An 18,953-nucleotide genomic window follows, 5' to 3' on the forward strand; every position below is an offset into this window, starting at 1 on the left:
TATGGGGGTTATGTGCACCCACAATTTTTACTACTGGTATACAGTGCCATTGTCTGACTGGGAATTCAAAGAATATATGGGGGTTATGTGCACCCACAATTTTTAATACTGGTATACAGTGCCATTGTCTGACTGGGAATTCAAAGAATATATTGGGGTTATGTGCACCCACAATTTTTACTACTGGTATACAGTGCCATTGTCTGACTGGGAATTCAAAGAATATATGGGGGTTATGTGCACCCACAATTTTTAATACTGGTATACAGTGCCATTGTCTGACTGGGAATTCAAAGAATATATTGGGGTTATGTGCACCCACAATTTTTACTACTGGTATACAGTGCCATTGTCTGACTGGGAATTCAAAGAATATATGGGGGTTATGTGCACCCACAATTTTTAATACTGGTATACAGTGCCATTGTCTGACTGGGAATTCAAAGAATATATTGGGGTTATGTGCACCCACAATTTTTACTACTGGTATACAGTGCCATTGTCTGACTGGAAATTCAAAGAATATATGGGGGTTATGTGCACCCACAATTTTTAATACTGGTATACAGTGCTATTGTCTGACTGGGAATTCAAAGAATATATTGGGGTTATGTGCACCCACAATTTTTACTACTGGTATACAGTGCCATTGTCTCACTGGGAATTCAAAGAATATATTGGGGTTATGTGCACCCACAATTTTTAATACTGGTATACAGTGCCATTGTCTGACTGGGAATTCAAAGAATATATGGGGGTTATGTGCACCCACAATTTTTAATACTGGTATACAGTTCCATTGTCTCACTGGGAATTCAAAGAATATATGGGGGTTATGTGCACCCACAATTTTTAATACTGGTATACAGTGCCATTGTCTGACTGGGAATTCAAAGAATATATGGGGGTTATGTGCACCCACAATTTTTACTACTGGTATTTAGTGCCATTGTCTGACTGGGAATTCAAAGAATATATGGGGGTTATGTGCACCCACAATTTTTAATACTGGTATACAGTGCCATTGTCTCACTGGGAATTCCACAAATAATTTGGGGATTCATTCACCCTACATCTCAGGCTCTTGCCATATTCACCCAGGTTGTCAGTGCTGCACCAGCTCGTTCCCAGACAGCTCGTCCCGAAAAACACGTTACCTATATAGAGGATTTGGACAATGAAGACAACATGTTCTAAATCTAATGTCTGCACCTTCTCCAGAATTAAAATAAAGGCAGCGTTTAACTTTCAAATAGCACTGCACAAAGGAAGAGCTTATCAGCTTGTCTCATGACATGCTACTGAAAAGTTTCATTTGTGTATCTTAATGTAAATATAGTTGTATAAGCTTTTTGGGTTTTAGGCACTGCCAAGTTATTTATTACCACCCGCTCCCTTATAATGATGATGACGCCAAAGTCACTGTGGGTGTTCAGAGCTCACAGCTTTGGGTGACATTTGTCTTGCTCTCTGTCGGTACCAGCTGTCTTTTTGGATACCGTAAAGTTATGTTGACTTTATTAACAGCTATAGAAGCTTTAGCCAGGTTGTGACGGTGTGTAACCCTAACAACACTAAGTGGGATACACATTAATAGTCAGTCTATGTACGCTAAACGTATCACTGAAGTAATTTTTTTTCCCTCTCCCCTAATATAAGAAAGGAACAGACATTAGACCTAGACCGGGGTTCGAGGCTTGAAAAAATCCAGTATTATTTGTTCTTCATGATGTGAAATATGTGTTGAAAAGCAACCCAAGATGAAGTCAGCCATGTGTACCAGTGTGTTACTTGGCATGCCTTTGCTGGCCCCAACTGTAAGGGTCACTCTCCATTTCCTCCATTTTCCACTCCCCTTCACACCATTTGTGGTGAAGCAATGGGATGCACTGAAGTGCACCCTCTAGCCTCGTGTGGGATAGGGACATCAGATGCCAATCCAACCCCCTCGTCTTCCTCCGCCAGCCAACGGTGCGAAGATGAGAGGAGTGTGCTCTGAATGTTTTCTGCCTAGCAGAGGCTAGTTCTCACTTACGAAAATGGCCCCACTTTGACCTGTATATCAGGCACAATGGTGTAGGTTTCAAAGAAACATGGCACCAACAAGTTGGAAAACGTGGGCCATGCGTGGACTGTGTTTGAGTCTGGCAAGCTCCAGATCTGCTACCAGGTTCCAGCCATTATCACAGGCGCAAAAATGCCAGGCCCCAGGTGTAGCAGGGAAAAAAAAATGCCATCTCAGCCAGGATGGCATCCCTGACCTCGGAGGCACTGTGCTGTCTGTCCCCCAAGCTGATCAGTTTCAGCACGGCCTGCTGACATCTCCCCATGCCAGTGTTACAGTGTTTTCCGCTAGTAGCTGGGGTGGAGGTTGCAGCTTCGTAGGGTTTCAGTCTACTCCTGCCATGAATTTTGGCCTGGGAGAGGAGATAGGCCACCCCAGTTTGCACCCGGGGAACAGACTCCACCACATTCACCCTGCCTGTCATTAAAGATAAGCACTGCAGCATCCCTGACCACAGGCGCTTGTCCATGTGTCGGTGGTCAAGTGGACCTTGCAGCAAAGCGCAGAGCTCTGGGCCCGACTGATGTTATGGGACACATGCAGGCGCAAGGCAGAGACAGCACACCAAGAGAAGTAGTAACGGCTAGGCCCAGCATAGGGAGGTGCCCCAGCTGCCATCTGCTGACGGAAGGCCTGGGTCTCCAGAAGCATAAACAAACACCAACATCTCCAGGGCCAGCAGTTTATCGATGAGGCTGTTACAGGCTTGGGCATGGGGGTGGGTTGTATTGTACTTCTGCCTGCAATGAAAAGCTTGGGAAATGTGGAGTGGCTGGGAAGAGGCGCATGATGGTGCAGGCCAAAAGGGTGCATGAGGGTGAACTCCCCAATGTGTCAGAGATAGGTGTGTAGGTGTCCTTGCATCATATACTTGCACCATATTTGGCTTTGGAAGTTAATTTTGTGCCAAAAAGTGGTTAAGACAGCGATCCCTCAGCTACTCCCGTTACACTGTCTATTGAAGTTACCATCTGTGGAAGTGGACCACCATTTCTAAGATCCCAAAGGAAGCAGGCAAGAGATGTGCAGTTCAGAAAAAAAGATGAGAAAATAAGTTTAGGCTGTAGAGCACAGAGGGATCGGAGAGGACAGAGCTGGTGTCGGCCAGGTATTCCCACAACATGCGCCTATACTTGTCCCTCCTGGTGACACTAGGCCCCTGAGTGGCAGTAATTTGTCCAGGGGGGCCATTAACGTGTTCCAGACCTAGGAATAAGTCTTCCAACAGGGTAGAGTTTTGCATGCCTTTGCTTCTACCCACTGTTTTTGCTGCTTAGCTTCCCTCCACATCTACTCTGCTTTCACCCCTAAACATCACCCCAGTTTATGCCTTTGCTTCTACCCAGGTTTTTTGTTGATTTAGCTTCCCTCTACATCTACACTGCTTTAGCCCCTAGACATCACCCCTGTCCATGTGGGGTCGGTGGCCTCGTCATCCACCAACTCCTCTTCCAATTGCGCACTGCCCCCTTACTGCAAACCGCACATGACCACAGCTTGCCTTGATGGCAACTGTGTCTCATGATCCCCACTTAGGTCCAGACAAGTCGGTGGCGGGTCCAAAACCCCAAAATTGGAAGGAAATGGCAGATGCTGCAGTATTTCTAACACCTGTTCCTGGTGCTCGGGCCTGGTTTGTGTTGTACCCTGCACCCTGCTTAACGCATCTGCCATATCCGAAGTTGTGCTGAGCGCATGCTAATGTTTCGTGTCCAGTGCAATGGATGGGATGGGATTTCACATAAGTCTGCCACCCATGGCCACTCATGGTTGAGCAACTGAGGGAGTTGACTTTGACGAACCCGAGGGCTTTGGAGTTGGAACTACATCAAAGGTCTGTGCTGCTCACACACTCTGCTCAACACATGATATGTTTAGTGCCAGCAGTGTGGAGACGTCGCACAACAGCCGTTGTTCCAGCAGGTACAGGCGTTGTAGGAGTGCATAGAGGCTAGCAGCGGCAACTATACACTTTAAAAACTATCCGCACAAGCGCCACACTTTCACCAGTAGCTCAGGAACATTGGGGTACCTTTTTCAAAAGATTAGCAGCAATGAGTTAAAAACGTGGCCCAGGCATGGAATATGTTGCAGGCTGCCAAGCTACAGAGCCAATCCCAGGTTACGGCCATTATCACACATGACAACATGCCTGGGCCCAGGTGCAGTGGCAAAAACCACATTGCCGTCTCATCGAGGATGGCATGACTCACTTTGTAGGCAGTGTGCTGTCTGGCCCCCAAGCTGATGAGCTTCAGCACGGCCCGCTGACGTCTCCCCACACCAGTGTTGCAGCGTTTCCAGCTCGTAGCTGGGGTCAATTTAACAGCGGAGGAGGGTGGTGTTTCAGCCCTCCTCCCAGGAATGTTGTGTGGGGAGACAAGTCAGGCCACCACATTTTGCGACCCGGTCCACGCCTCAACTACATTCAACCACTGTGCCCAAATTGAAAGGTAGCGTCCCTGTCCGCATGCACTTGTCCATTCGTAACTGGTCACATGGAACTTTAGGGCTAAGCGCTGAATTTAGGGACCGCCTCATGTTTGGGGGAAAGTGCTGGTGTGGACGGCACAGTGCGGTGTCGCAGTAGACACTCTGCCCAAAAAGGGCAGAGTGTCCCCCAGCCGGGATTCCAACATCTCCTGGGCCAGATTTCTTGAGATGAGGCCGTTGAAGCCTTGGGCATGTGGGTGGGTTGCGCTGTACTTTAGCATGAAATGAAAGGCTTGGGAGATGGGGAGTTGCTGGGAAGAGGCGCATGATGGCGCGGGCAAAAGGAGAAATGGCAGGAAAAGGTGAGGATAAGGGTGAACTCCCCAAAGTGTCAGAGGCAGATGTGGAGGTGTCCTGGCTCCTGGTCTGGACTGCAGCGCCAGCCCTGTCAACAGTGGAAGAGGCAGTGGCCGCCAGGCCAAACGACGATTATCCTGCGCTTGCTCTCACCCACTGAGCCCAGGGCTTGCCTTCCAAATGATGGCACCCGCAAGAGGTGGTGAGATTCCTCTCCGCAGATCTCCAAACCATCTTGGACTTGCAAATTGCACTAAATTTGTCATGTAACTGACATGTATATGATGAGTCTATCCATTGTCTGTTCATTTTGGTGAAAGTCAGCCTGTCAGCTGACAGACAGCTGTGCTTGTCAGTGATGATGTCACCGGCTGCTTGTACCCCCAGTTTTTGCTGCTTAGCTTGCCTCCACATCCACACTGCTTTTGCCCCTACACATCACCCCTATCCATGCCTGTGCCTCTAGCCATAAGTCTGCCACCCATGGAAACTCATGGTGCAGAAAGTGAGGGAGCTGACTCTGAGGAACCCTTGGGTTTTGTAGCTGGTACTCCATCAAAGGTCTCTGCTGCTCACACACCCTGCTGAACATACGGTATCTAGGGTTAGAGCGTGTGGTGACCTCGCACAACAGTAGGTGCTTCAGGCAGATGTAGGCCTTGCTGGAGTGTATTGCGGCTAGCTCCAGGTACTGTAGACTTGGGAAAGTGGGTGTCCAAGTGCCGCACTTTCACCCTTAGCTCAGCTAATTTGGGGTATGTTTTTAAAAATCATTGCACCACTACATTGAACATGTGGGCCAGGCATGGAACGTGTTGGAGGCTGGCAAGCTCCAGAGCCCTCCAACAAGCTAAAAAACCTGGCCCCAGGGGCAGCGGGGATAAACAAATTGCCATCTCATCCAGGATGGCATCCCTGACCTCAGAGGCAGTGTGCTGTCCGTCTCCCAAGCTGATGAGCTTCAGCCCAGCCTGCTGACGTCTCCCCACACCAGTGTTGCAGCGTTTTCAGCTCGTAGCTGGGGTCAATCTAACAGCGGAGGAGGAGGAGGGTGGTGTTTCAGCCCTCCTCCCAGGAATGTTTTGTGGGGAAACAAGTCAGGAAAATTCTTGAAACGGGAGAGTTTTGCATCTTTGCCCTTGCTGCCTATGGACATCCCTTTGCCTCTAGCCACCATTTTCCCTGCTTTGCTTGCCTCCACATCCACACTGCTTTTGCCCCTAGACATCACCCCAGTCCATGCCTTAGCTTGTACCCCCAGTTTTTCCTGCTTAGCTTGCCTCCACATCCACACTGCTTTTGCCCCTAGACATCACCCCAGTCCATGCCTTAGCTTGTACCCCCAGTTTTTCCTGCTTAGCTTGCCTCCACATCCACACTGCTTTTGCCCCTAGACATCACCCCAGTCCATGCCTTAGCTTGTACCCCCAGTTTTTCCTGCTTAGCTTGCCTCCACATCCACACTGCTTTTGCCCCTAGACATCACCCCAGTCCATGCCTTAGCTTGTACCCCCAGTTTTTCCTGCTTAGCTTGCCTCCACATCCACACTGCTTTTGCCCCTAGACATCATCCCTATCCATGCCTCTTCCCCTAGCCATAATTCTGCCACCCCTGGAAACTCATGGTGCAGAAACTTTGGTTGCTGACTTTGAGGAACCCTTGGGTTTTGTAGATGGAACTCCATCAAAGGTCTGTGCAGCTCACACACCCTGCTCAAGATATGGTATTGTAGGGTTTCAGCGTGTGTGAATGACGGACAACAGCCTGTGTTTGGACAGATGTAGGCCTTGCTAGAGTGTTTTTAGGCTAGCAGCGACTCCTGTGCACTTGCAAAAGTGGGCGCACAAGCGCCGCATTTTCAACAGTAGCTTCGGTACATTTGGGTATGTTTTTAAAAAACTTTGCACCACTAGGTTAGACGTGGGCCAAACATGGAACGTGTTGGAGGCTGGCAAGCTCCAGAGCCGCTACCAGGTTCCAGCCATTATCACAGGCGTAAAAATGCCAGGCCCCAGGTGTAGCAGGGAAAAAAAAATGCCATCTCAGCCAGGATGGCATCCCTGACCTCGGAGGCACTGTGCTGTCTGTCCCCCAAGCTGATGAGCTTCAGCACCGCCTGCTGACGTCTCCCCACACCAGTGTTTTAGCGTTTGCCGCTAGTAGCTGTGGTGGAGGTTGCAGCGTCGTAGGGTTTCAGTCTACTCCTGCCATGAATTTTGGCCTGGGAGAGGAGATAGGCCACCCCAGTTTGCACCCGGGGAACAGACTCCACCACATTCACCCTGCCTGTCATTAAAGATAAGCACTGCAGCATCCCTGACCACAGGCGCTTGTCCAAGTGTCGGTGGTCAAGTGGACCTTGCAGCAAAGCGCGGAACTAAGGGCCCACCTGATGTTGAGTGACACGTGCTGGTGCAAGGCGGGGACGCCACACCGGGAGAAGTTGAGACGGCTAGGGACGGCATAGTGAGGTGCCACAGTTGTTCTGGGAAGATTGGGAATTTTGGGTGGAAGGAGGACAAGACTGTTGGGTAAGAGGAGGTAGAGGCTGCCTGGCTGGTGGACAATGTGCTTTAAGCGTTATCCGACAGCCATTGCAAGACCTGTTCCTGGTTCTCGGGCCTACTAATCTTTGTACCATTCAGCCTAGTTAATGTGGAACTTTTGTGCAAAGCGCAGAACTTAGGGCCCGCCTGATGTTAAGGGACACACGCTGGTACAAGGCTCAACTCACCCTAAGTGCCAAAAACACTGCTGGTGCAAGGCTCTACTCATGCCAAGGGCCTCAATCTCTGCTGGTAGCTCAGCTTAAGGTCATGTAACTTTGTTTGGAAGGGCTCATGTTAAGGGCTAGAAAAGTGAATTTTGGAAGGTCTTACCACATCACACACACACACACACACACACACACACACACACACACACACACACACTCAAAATGACAGTTAAAGGTGAGGGCTTTTGGAATTCCCATTGCCTATTCCATTTGTGGTTGTCATGGGGAACGTGATTTAAAGGGGTGGTTGTTACTGTTTGTTGAGCTTAAATTGGGGTTTGTGTCCATCCATTTGGGGAGTAAAGAAGGTTTCCAGGTATTTTCCCACTTTGATTGAGGTTTTTTTGAATGTGGAAAGTGTGTAGTTGTTAGGCAGTGATGTTGGGGTAATAGAGGGTCTTTGGTGTGTTAGATGCCCCCAGACATGCTTCCCCTGCTGTCCCAGTGTCATTCCAGAGGTGTTGGCATCATTTCCTGGGGTGTCATAGTGGACTTGGTGACCCTCCAGACACGGATTTGGGTTTCCCCCTTAACGAGTATCTGTTCCCCATAGACTATAATGGGGTTCGAAACCGATTCGAACACACGAACATTGAGCGGCTGTTCGAATCGAATTTCGAACCTCGAACATTTTAGTGTTCGCTCATCTCTAATAATAATATTAATAATAACACATAGGGTGTAAGGAAAACTTTGACCAAGCACACTAAGGGCTAGTTCACACGTGAGTATAAGGGGAGGTTTTTGACAGCGGATTTCGCGTCCAAAACCTCCCCTTATAATGGTGGTCTATGGAGAAGCGACATGCCCTTTCTTCAGGCGGAAGCCGCGCGGGCTGCGCCGCATGGCTTCCGCCCGGCTGCAGCACCCTCCATGTTGGCTCATTCATTTGAGCCGACAGCGGAGGTGAAAGCCGCGACCGCGATGGTCGCGGCGGGCGGGTTTTGACAAGAGAGAGACGCGGCTCGCCGCGTCTCTCTCTGTGTCAAAACCCGCGCGGGCAGTTCACGTGTGAACTAGCCCTAAAGGTCCTTACTAGGAGCCAATAGCAATAAAACTTAACTTTTAATAATTCTAGTTAAAAAGTGACAGAATCAGTCCGTCTGTACCAACAATTAAATCCCTTTAGACAGATCGTACCAATGGGAAGAAACAATGGGATAGTGTGTGAGTTTGGGGAAATGAAGCCAGTATTATCCTATTTGTAGTAATCTGGCTACATACAAACAATGCCCCTTCCCTGTGGAAGTTATAGCAATTATAGCCACATGCCACCCATACAATAATTACACTTTAGATTCCCTGCACGGTGCCCCCCTTAGACTAAGGTGAACCACTTCACACGGCATTACTCAGGAACTTTATGGTCAGCTGCATCTGGTCAATCTATTCAGTAGAATCGATACACTGAATTGCCGTACAGCAGGGGTGCTCACACTTTTTCAGCATGTGAACTACTTTATAAACTGACCAAGGCAAAAGATCTACTGCCCACTTCTTGTGGGCAGGGCCGGGGCGGGCCTGTGGTTGGGGTCGGGCGGAGCGTGAGAGCAGGAGACAGCGGCGTTCTGTGGCCGCCCAGGGATCCCCGGTGTCTGCTTGTTCACAGCGCAGGCTGAGAGTTATCTCTGGACACTGGCAGGCTGGGGCTGCGGCAGCCCCGCCTGCCAGTGTCCGGAGATGACCGGCTCCCTCCATCCCTAAGAGCGGGGAGCGCGTCATCCCCCGGAGCTGCTGCTTTCCGGCCTGCAAGTATCCAGAGTGCTTGTTCACAGCGCAGGCTGAGAGTTGACTCTCAGCCTGCACTGTGAACAAGCAGACACCGGGGATCCCTGGCTCCATCCCGCAATTGACCCATACGTTCTTTGCGATCAACCGGTAGATCGCGATCGGCGTATTGGGCACTCCTGCTGTAGAGGGCCCCCTATGCATCTACAAACTGTTCTACAGGCGTGTAGAGTCTACTCTAACTCCTCAATAGTTCATCAGTAGGATTGTTTCTAAAACAATCGAAGAAGATGTGCAGTAAAAACTGCAGTTCACGGGGCCACGATGGTTGGGATTGACCTAAGTAGCCATTGTTTCTTCCCATTGGTATGATCTGTCCAAAGGGATTTAATTGTTGGTACAGAGGGACTGATTCTGCCACTTTGTAGTGACTTTAAAAAGCCACAATATTTTCTGCAATGTTTCTGCCGAGGCCAAATCTGCAGTGTTTATGCCATGTGAGCCCCCCTCCCCCCTTAAAGAGGCCCTTTTATGTCCTCTGGCACCAGCGGTATTATATACTGCTAGAAAGCTGGTAGCTTTTCCATTATGCTCCTGGGTGCCAGAGATATCAGAACTGTTAATTTCTAGACTGATATCTCTCCACTGTCAGAAGGGCGGGCCTTACTGCTCAGTCATCACTGGGCGGTAAGGAACATTCCCTCTGACAGTACAAGGCTATTGAAGAGTACTGTGAGGAGGCCCAATGATGACACTAGGCTGTAAGGGCTGCCCTTCTGACAGTGGAGAGATATTGGTGCCGAAACTAACAGCATCAATATCTCTGCACCCAGGCGCATAATGGGAAAGCTTAATCCAGCGCACTGTCAGCATTCTAGCAGTATATAATATCACCAGTGCCAAAGGACATGAAAGGTCCTCTAAAGGAGTTGTCAAGACAAAAAATGGACAACCTGTCTAAGTTTTAAATTGAACGGGAGCAGTAAAAAAAATAACAAAAATTCATATCTTTCCACGGTGCTCCGGTCCCTTCTAGGACAGTCCGGTCTTCTCAGTCCATTGTTGACATGTGACAGAAATCCGAACCACACGTGACCACTTGGCCTCCATGAAGGGCATGCTGTGCCACTACCTGTCAAATCATGGGTCTGTTCCTGAGACCACTGATTTTCCAAGGGATCCGTGGCATCACAGCCAGTGAGAAGTTTCACTTTGAGAAGACGCTGGAGAAGAAGGATTCGAACCCGTCGGGTGGACACAGAAGTATCGGGGACAAGTGAGTATAATTTTTTAATATTTTTTTCCCCCTTCTGGACAACTTCTTCAAGTACCAATATAGGACACATCCTTAATAGAGTTGAGCGATCGGGATCGGAAAAGATCGGATCCCGATTGGCAATCGAGCAAATTTCACGATCGCGATTGGCTGGAAAATGATCGGATATCGGATTTTGAAATCTCAAGATCTGCTCAATCCTAAAAGTGACCTTTCTCATAGAGAAGCATTGACTAGGGTTGAGTGATCGGATCGGGAAAGATCGGATCGGAGATTGAGCAAATTTCACGATCGCTGGAAAATTATCGGAAATCGGATTTTAAAATTGATCCTGAAATCTCAAGATTGCCTCAACCCTAGTCCTTAAGGGGTTAAGGCAGAGATCTCCAATTACTTTAAGGCTTGAGTTGCGCTTTCAGTCATTGCTGTGACGGAGTCGCTGGGTGTGTTGGCTGTAAGCGCCAGGTGCTTTTATCTCTTCACTCTGATATGTTTTCTAAAATTGCTACAGGCAAAAGAAAATTCACTTGGGATAGAATGAAACAGTGCTGTGAGTGGACAGGGATCAAACAGGCTCTGAGGTTACCCAGCCGCTCGGAAATGGGCAGACTGGGTGGGACCTGCAGGTTTCATCTAATATCTAACAGTTTAATATTAGTAACTGTATCCTAAGTACTTTATTTCTTCACAAAACACACATTAATCAGGAGCAATTACCGCACAAAGTGGCCCAGGAGGTGTCACATGGGTGACACTTTATCTCTGCTACATGCCAAGCTTTTGAAGATCAAAGCTTATAAGAAACTTCATGCCAGCAGTGACTTCACCCGACCTCAGTTCCCACACGTGGGTGCGGTGTGGTGGTTGCAGGATGCAGAGACGCTAAGAAGCTGCTGGGTTTTCTTAACCCGAAGTGAAGGGCAGGCTGGTATAAATGGCCTGAGACTGCAAAGGCACAGAACTGCCATATAAAGTGTGTTTATTTTGTGTAATTTTTTTATACGTTATCTGATGGAAGGGTCGTGTATACCGTATACGTCAGATGGAGAGTAACAAGTAAAGCTCTATTCACACCTGCATATCTATAACTGTAAACAGTGGTGATGTCAACTATGATTTTTAATACAGAGGCATCAAGAAAAAAACATTTTTTTTTATATATTTGGACTCGGGTGCTTGTACCTATACTAAACACATACTTTTGGAGAGTTACTTGGTGAATGAAGCAAATGTATGAACAGAACCTTAAAGTGTATCTCCAGTTGTAAAACAACTTTTTGTAAATTAATAATATAGTGAATTTGTAAAGTGGTGAATAACACATCCATCCCCTACTTCCACCGTCACTCATACCTCGTGTTCCAGCCCATACCTTATATACTATACATGACATCAGAATTGTAATACGTCTAGGTACCACTGACTATTGGCTGAGAGGGTGTCAGGTGGTGCCAGAATGTCACAGGGACTCACAAGACAGTGGCCATTGTAGTTATTCAGAGACAAATCACTATTTATTAATTGAAAACCAATTTGGTACATTTGGGTCAAACTCGATTTTGTGATTAATCAGTTCACCCATCTCTAGTCTTTTCTGTAACCTTCACCTTCTGATATATGTTCTACGGTATTGTGTAACTTTCACCTCCTGATATGTGTTCTATGTTCTATTGTGTAACTTTCACTTTCTGATATGTGTTCTATGTTGTGTACTTTCACCTTCTGATATGTGTTCTATTTTCTATTGTGTAACTTTCACCTTCTGATATATGTTCTATGCTCTATTGTGTAACTTTCACTTTCTGATATGTGTTCTATGTTGTGTACTTTCACCTTCTGATATGTGTTCTATTTTCTATTGTGTAACTTTCACCTTCTGATATATGTTCTATTGTGTAACTTTCACCTGCTGATATATGTTCTATTGTGTAACTTTCACCTTCTGATATATGTTCTATGTTCTATTGTGTAACTTTCACCTTCTGATATATGTTCTATTGTGTAACTTTCACCTGCTGATATATGTTCTATTGTGTAACTTTCACCTTCTGATATATGTTCTATGTTCTATTGTGTAACTTTCACCTTCTGATATATGTTCTATTGTGTAACTTTCACCTTCTGATATGTGTTCTATATTCTACTGAGTAACGTTCACCTTCTGACATGTGCTCTATGTTCTACTGAGTAATGTTCACCTTCTGATATGTGTTCTGTGTTCTATTGTGTAACTTTCACTTTCTGATGTCTTCTATTGTGTAACTTTCACCTTCTGATATGTGTTCTATGTTCTATTGTGTAACTTTCACCTTCTGATATGTGTTCTATGTTTCATTGGGAATACAATATAGTTAGATGAGATTTCCAAACCATTGCATTCTTGTTTTCTCTACATTTTATACAGCATCCCAACTTTTTGGAATTGTGGTTGTATTACACATTGCGGCAGCAAATTGATGTAGGATGTCTAGCAGAACCATGATGGTGTAACTACAATATAGGGGGCACAGATCTAGCAGTTGTACCTGAACCCTGGTCTTATTGAAATCTCTACCACATTAGAAGGCACCAATGTTATAAATGACACATGGTATTAGGTGTCACTGTCATGGAATTTGCACAGGGGACTGGGAGCTTCAAGTTACGCCTCTACAGCAGAGTGAATCTGTATTATACATTAAACAGGATATCATCATTATACACCGAGCTATGGATATCAGTATTACACGTAGGTCAGGAGAGTTCCAGTCGTATCCTGGCATGCCTGTGGTCTGGTTTCCTGTGCTACATACAGAGCTGTGTACTCAGCAGGGGATCTTTTGAGCCCCTCTCCTGATATAGTTTTCCTGGTACCCTTGCCATAACCTCTGAGAAGGACATTTGGCCACCTCACCTGGGATGAAAGGCCTGACTCACTGCTCTGGTTGGTCTCCTGAGGGCACGTCAAAACCCACAGCTTTGGCGAGCTAAGAAAAGCCACAAAAGAGTTTGGGAATGCAGACCTTTCAAAATACCCAGCAAGTCAGTGACCTTCTCACCAACCCCTGGCAGAAAGGTGCCTAGAAGACTGCACACATCCAAAGGAAGTGGAACACGTTAAAGGCTTCCATATATTTGGAAGAACTGAGAGTTGAAAGGAAGGGAGGCAGATTTTATATGGAAAGCAAGATTTAACTACCAAAACATGCTGCGAAATTAGAAGGTATGATAGCCTTCATTTTTGCTGTGTTTGGATGGTAGGCAAAAAATCCCAACCCTTTCCACAGAGTGCTAAGTATGGATATTATTTTTGAAGGTTGGATTTTTTTTTCTCAGAAACAGCACCATTCTTGCCCATGGGCTGAGTTCTCTTTTACTGTAACTCATGTGAACAGTAGGACATTGTACGCAACTCATAGACAAAGTGGCGCTGTTTCTCCTCTGATACATGAATCTATCATATATTTGGTTTTATACCATTCATTAGATTTAAGGATGGAAAATGGGAAAATCAATTTGCTTTTTTTCTTTAATTCTGTAACTTTTTTTTTTTTTCAAAAAGTTTGCTAATGGAAGCCATATTGGAAGCAAACGCAACTTTTCTGTGTAGTTAAAGCAGCAGGGTATGATTGTTTTATAGCGGTAATAGCCAGGGGTGTAACTTGAGGGTGTGCAGAGGATACAGTCACACCGGGGCCCAGGAGTCTTAGGGGGCCCATAAGCACTGACATCAGTATAGGGCTAGTTCACACGAGCAAAGAGGGGGCGGAATTATGGCGCTGAATCCACGTCATAACCCACCTCCTCACAATGGAGGTCTATGTAGACCCACAGGCTACTTTTTTCCATGAGCGGCAACATGCCCTCATGCCCGGCAACATTCCCGGCAACATGTCAAAAAAGAATTGACATGCCCTTTTTTCAGGCGGACACCGCGGCTTATTAAGCCGCGGCGTCCACCTTGCGACACCTCCCTCCAGAGTAAGCCCATTCATTTGAGCCTACTCCGGAGAGGAGAGCCGCAATGGGATGCCGTGCACTGCAACGGCATCCCATTGCGGCAGCCACCCCGGAATATGCACACGTGTAATTGCGTGTGAACTTAGCCTTGAGATTGCAGTTTCCATCTGGCCCATAAGCCAAGGAGACCCACAGATCCCCCTAACCACACTAAGGTGGATTAAACTCCTTAATAGAGATGAGCGAACACTGTTCGGATCAGCCGAACTGAACAGCACGCACCCATAGAAATGAATGGAAGCACCTGTGACGCCGGCCGGCCGCCGGCAAAGTCAGCGTCACAGGTGCTTGCATTCCATGGGAGCGTGCTGTTCGGATCGGCTGATCTGAACAGTGTTCGCTCATCTCTACTCCTTAACTCCTGTAACCATCACTATCAAGAATTCATTGTAGGGTTGAGGTAGGGGGCCCCAGATAAAAGATTGTACCGGGGCCCACAAGACTTTAGTTAGCAGGGGCGGCTTATTGCTGTCTCTCTCAACCTGATCTCAGTATACACAGAGCTCAATGAGCGTTTTGTATAGAACCATGGAATCGGGTTTCCTCCCAATGCCTCGGTCATGTAATCTGCCAGGAACTATAGGAGCTAGTAGAGGACCTAGATCAGCTCTCTATTATATACTTGGATATTTCATTCCTCCTGTAACTTTGGCGAATAGATCAGCCACAGTTACAGAGAAAATCAGAAAAAAAAATTAAAATACACCATAATATTATTATTTTAAAAAAATTCTGAATCCCCACCCACAATGACACAGAATTATGTGTCATCTACATATAGCCACAGTTACAAGGGAAATCATCAAAAAAAAAATAATTAAAATTAAAATACAATTATTATATAAAAAATGAAGACTCCCTACCCACAATGACACAAAATTATGCGTCATCTACATATAAATCTCTATAAATTGAAAGGCAAAACAAATTTTTAAGTAGTACTTTGTGCTAATATATATATATATATATATATATATATATATATATATATATATATTTCCTCTCCCCTTTTTTCTACATTTATCCAGATATATATAAATAAAGAAAAATCTGCAAAAATAAAAAAAATATATATAAAAATTAATCCCTAAGTATCACTGAAAAAAGATGCAAAAATTATTTCAATATATATATTTCAAAACCACATGTACCAAAAATAATCCGAACAACATGTCCGATCTGATAGATTCCCAGTGCTGTTCTGATGCTTACCAAGTCCTTCCTGGTCTCTACCTCCTGATCCTATCTTGGCACACAGGAAATGCCCACTCGACCAATAACCAGCCACAGGGGTGACCGACTGCAGCTAGTGGTCTAATAAACCGACTTGTGTTTTTGTGACTTACACGTAAGAGTTTTTGTTCATTTCTTGAGTGGGTGGGAAAAAGACTTGACATGAGGGATCTGACTTTATCAGATAGATGAGTTATAGATGATTTCGTTCTTTGGAGATGAAAGGGTTACAATGTAGATACACTATCTCATCGTCTTTGCCTCCCTACAAGGTGTCTTGTGATGTTAAGGGGAATCCAGAGGGGTTTAGGGCCATAATTATCTTTCTCCTTGATTAACCACATCAAAACTGAGAAAGGCCCTCCAGGTACATAGAGACGGCTAAGAGGTGTGTTTATAGGGTGATGCCATCTCTGTGCACATGACCCAGACCTCTGAAATAACAAGGAGCTTGTTTTTTCTATTACTAATACAGAAACCTGCTGCTAATTTGTAGTAACTTTACAGCACATGATATATTGTCTTTTACATGCATTGGAAGAATATTATCTACACAGTTATAGATAGTAGCATCAATAAGGACAGATTACAATATTATCTGCTACTTTGCTAACACTGTTTAGAGGGGCTTGTCAATGTACATGTATATTTCTGACCTTGCCTCTGAGCTAGGATTCATGTGACTCTGATTATTATGTGTGAGTGACAACCCCAATTCAAAAAAAAAGTTTGTATGCTTTGTAAAATGTAAAGAAAAATATAATGGAATGGTTATTATTATTATATATATAGCACCAATAATTCCATGGAGCTTTACATTTAGGGGGTTACATACAATACTCAAAATATACAGGTAGATATACTAACAGTGACCGACTGGCACGGTGGGGTAGAGAGCCCTGCCCGCAATCTAGAACATAGATCAAATATCAGAAGATAAATGTTACAGAATAGAACATAGAACACATATCAGGAGGTGAAAGTTTACAAAATAGAACATAGAACACATATCAGAAGGTGAAAGTTACCAAATAGAACAAAGAACACATATCAGAAGGTGAAAGTTACACAAAAGAACGTACAACACATCAGAAAGTGAAAGTTACAAAATAGAACATAGAACACATATCAGAAGGTGAAAGTTACACAAAAGAACGTACAACACTTATCAGAAAGTGAAGGTTACACAATAGAACAAAGAACACATATCAGAAGGTGAAAGTTACACAATAGAACAGGGGTCTCAAACTCGCGGCCCGGCAAACAGTTTTGTGCGGCCCGCAGAAACATCCTACGATGCATAATACAGTTTAGGACAGGTCCTACGTCAGCGGTTCTCAACCTGTGGGTCGCGACCCCGGCGGGGGTCGAACGACTAAAGCACAGGGGTCGCCTAAAGCCATCGGAAAATACATATTTCCGATGGCTTTAGCCGCTGAGAAGCCGCGCTGCCTTTGCAGCAGGGAAGATCCTAGTGGAGTGAAGGACCTGTGATGATGTCGGGACCATGTGATCGGACTCTGGTGTGGGCGGAGCTACTCAGTACAGTGCCGAGTTACACAGGAAGAGAAGGCTGCAGTGAGTGGAGACTGGAAGGTAAGATGGAGGGAGGAGACAGCAAGTGTAAGCAAGGGGTGGGACGTGGATGCAAGCAGTGTTTGAGTATGATAGGAGGGCATGCAGGCTGTGTGTGAGCATGATAGGAGGTTCAGGCTGTGTGTGAGCATGATAGGAGGTTCAGGCTGTGTGTCAGCAAGATGGGGGACATGAATCTGGGGACAGAGATAGGGGGACATGAATCTTAGGGCAGAGATGGGGGACATGAATCTGGGGGCAGAGATGGGGGGACATGAATCTGGGGGCAGAGATGGAGGGGGGACATGAATCTGGGGCAGAGATGGGGGACATGAATCTGGGGGCAGAGATGTGGGGACATGAATCTGGGGGCAGAGATGGGGGACATGAATCTGGGGGCAGAGATGGGGGACATGAATCTGGGGGCAGAGATGGGGGGACATGAGTCTGGGGGCAGAGATGGGGGACATGAATCTGGGGGCAGAGATGGGGGGACATGAATCTGGGGGCAGAGATGGAGGGACATGAATCTGGGGGCAGAGATGGGGGGACATGAATCTGGGGGCAGATGAAGGGTGTATATGTAACTGGGGGAAAGATGGAGGGGGGACATATAGTTTACGGGTGACTGTAGGAGGATTATACAGTGTGGGGGCACATGAAAAATGAATGGGCGGAGTCAACATAAAAGTGGGTGGAGCTAAATTTGCCGCGGTGCAGCCCGCCAACTGGCTGGGATCTTGCTCTGCGGCCCACATGCTGAGTTGAGTTTGAGACCCCTGCAATAGAACATACAACACATATCAGAAGATGAAAGTTACACAATAGAACATACAACTCATATCAGAAATGTTGAGTGTTCAACATTTCTCCATTTCATTTGCAAAATACAGCTAAGTATTAAAATTGATGACAGCAATGTATCTAAAAAAGAGTTGGAGCAGGCCCATGTCTACAATTGTGTAGAATCTCGTCGTTTTTTTACAACAGTCAGCACAGTCAACAAAAATCTGTAAAGTGAGGAGACCAGTTACTAGAGTTTTGGGCGAGGAATGTTGTCCCATTATTGTCTGATGGAGGGTCGTAGCTGCTCTTCTTTGCTGGATTCTTTGTTTCATAATGCAGCAAATGTTTTCTATTGGTGACAGGTCTGGACTACCAGCAGGTCAGTTCAGTATCTGGACTCTACTTCTATAACGCCATGCGATTGTACACATCTGGATGAGCATATGTTGTTTCTATACACTGCTTAGCAATGATAGTGTCTTTCAAGATGCATAAGCTTCCCATACCATAGGCACTAAAGAAACCCCATATCATCAGTGGCTTTTGTATTGTGCAATGATAGGCTGAATGGTCCCTACACTGAAGTTTGCAGGACATGGCATCCGTGGTTTTCCATAAAGAGTTTCCCATTTATCTGACCACAGACCAGTTTTCCACTTTGCCTCAGTCCGGTTTGAATGAGCTTTGTTCCAGAGAATATGGCGATGTTTCTGGATTGTGTTGA

The sequence above is a fragment of the Leptodactylus fuscus genome, chromosome 6, assembly GCF_031893055.1.
Source record: "Leptodactylus fuscus isolate aLepFus1 chromosome 6, aLepFus1.hap2, whole genome shotgun sequence".
In the NCBI taxonomy this organism is placed as follows: Eukaryota; Metazoa; Chordata; class Amphibia; order Anura; family Leptodactylidae; genus Leptodactylus; species Leptodactylus fuscus.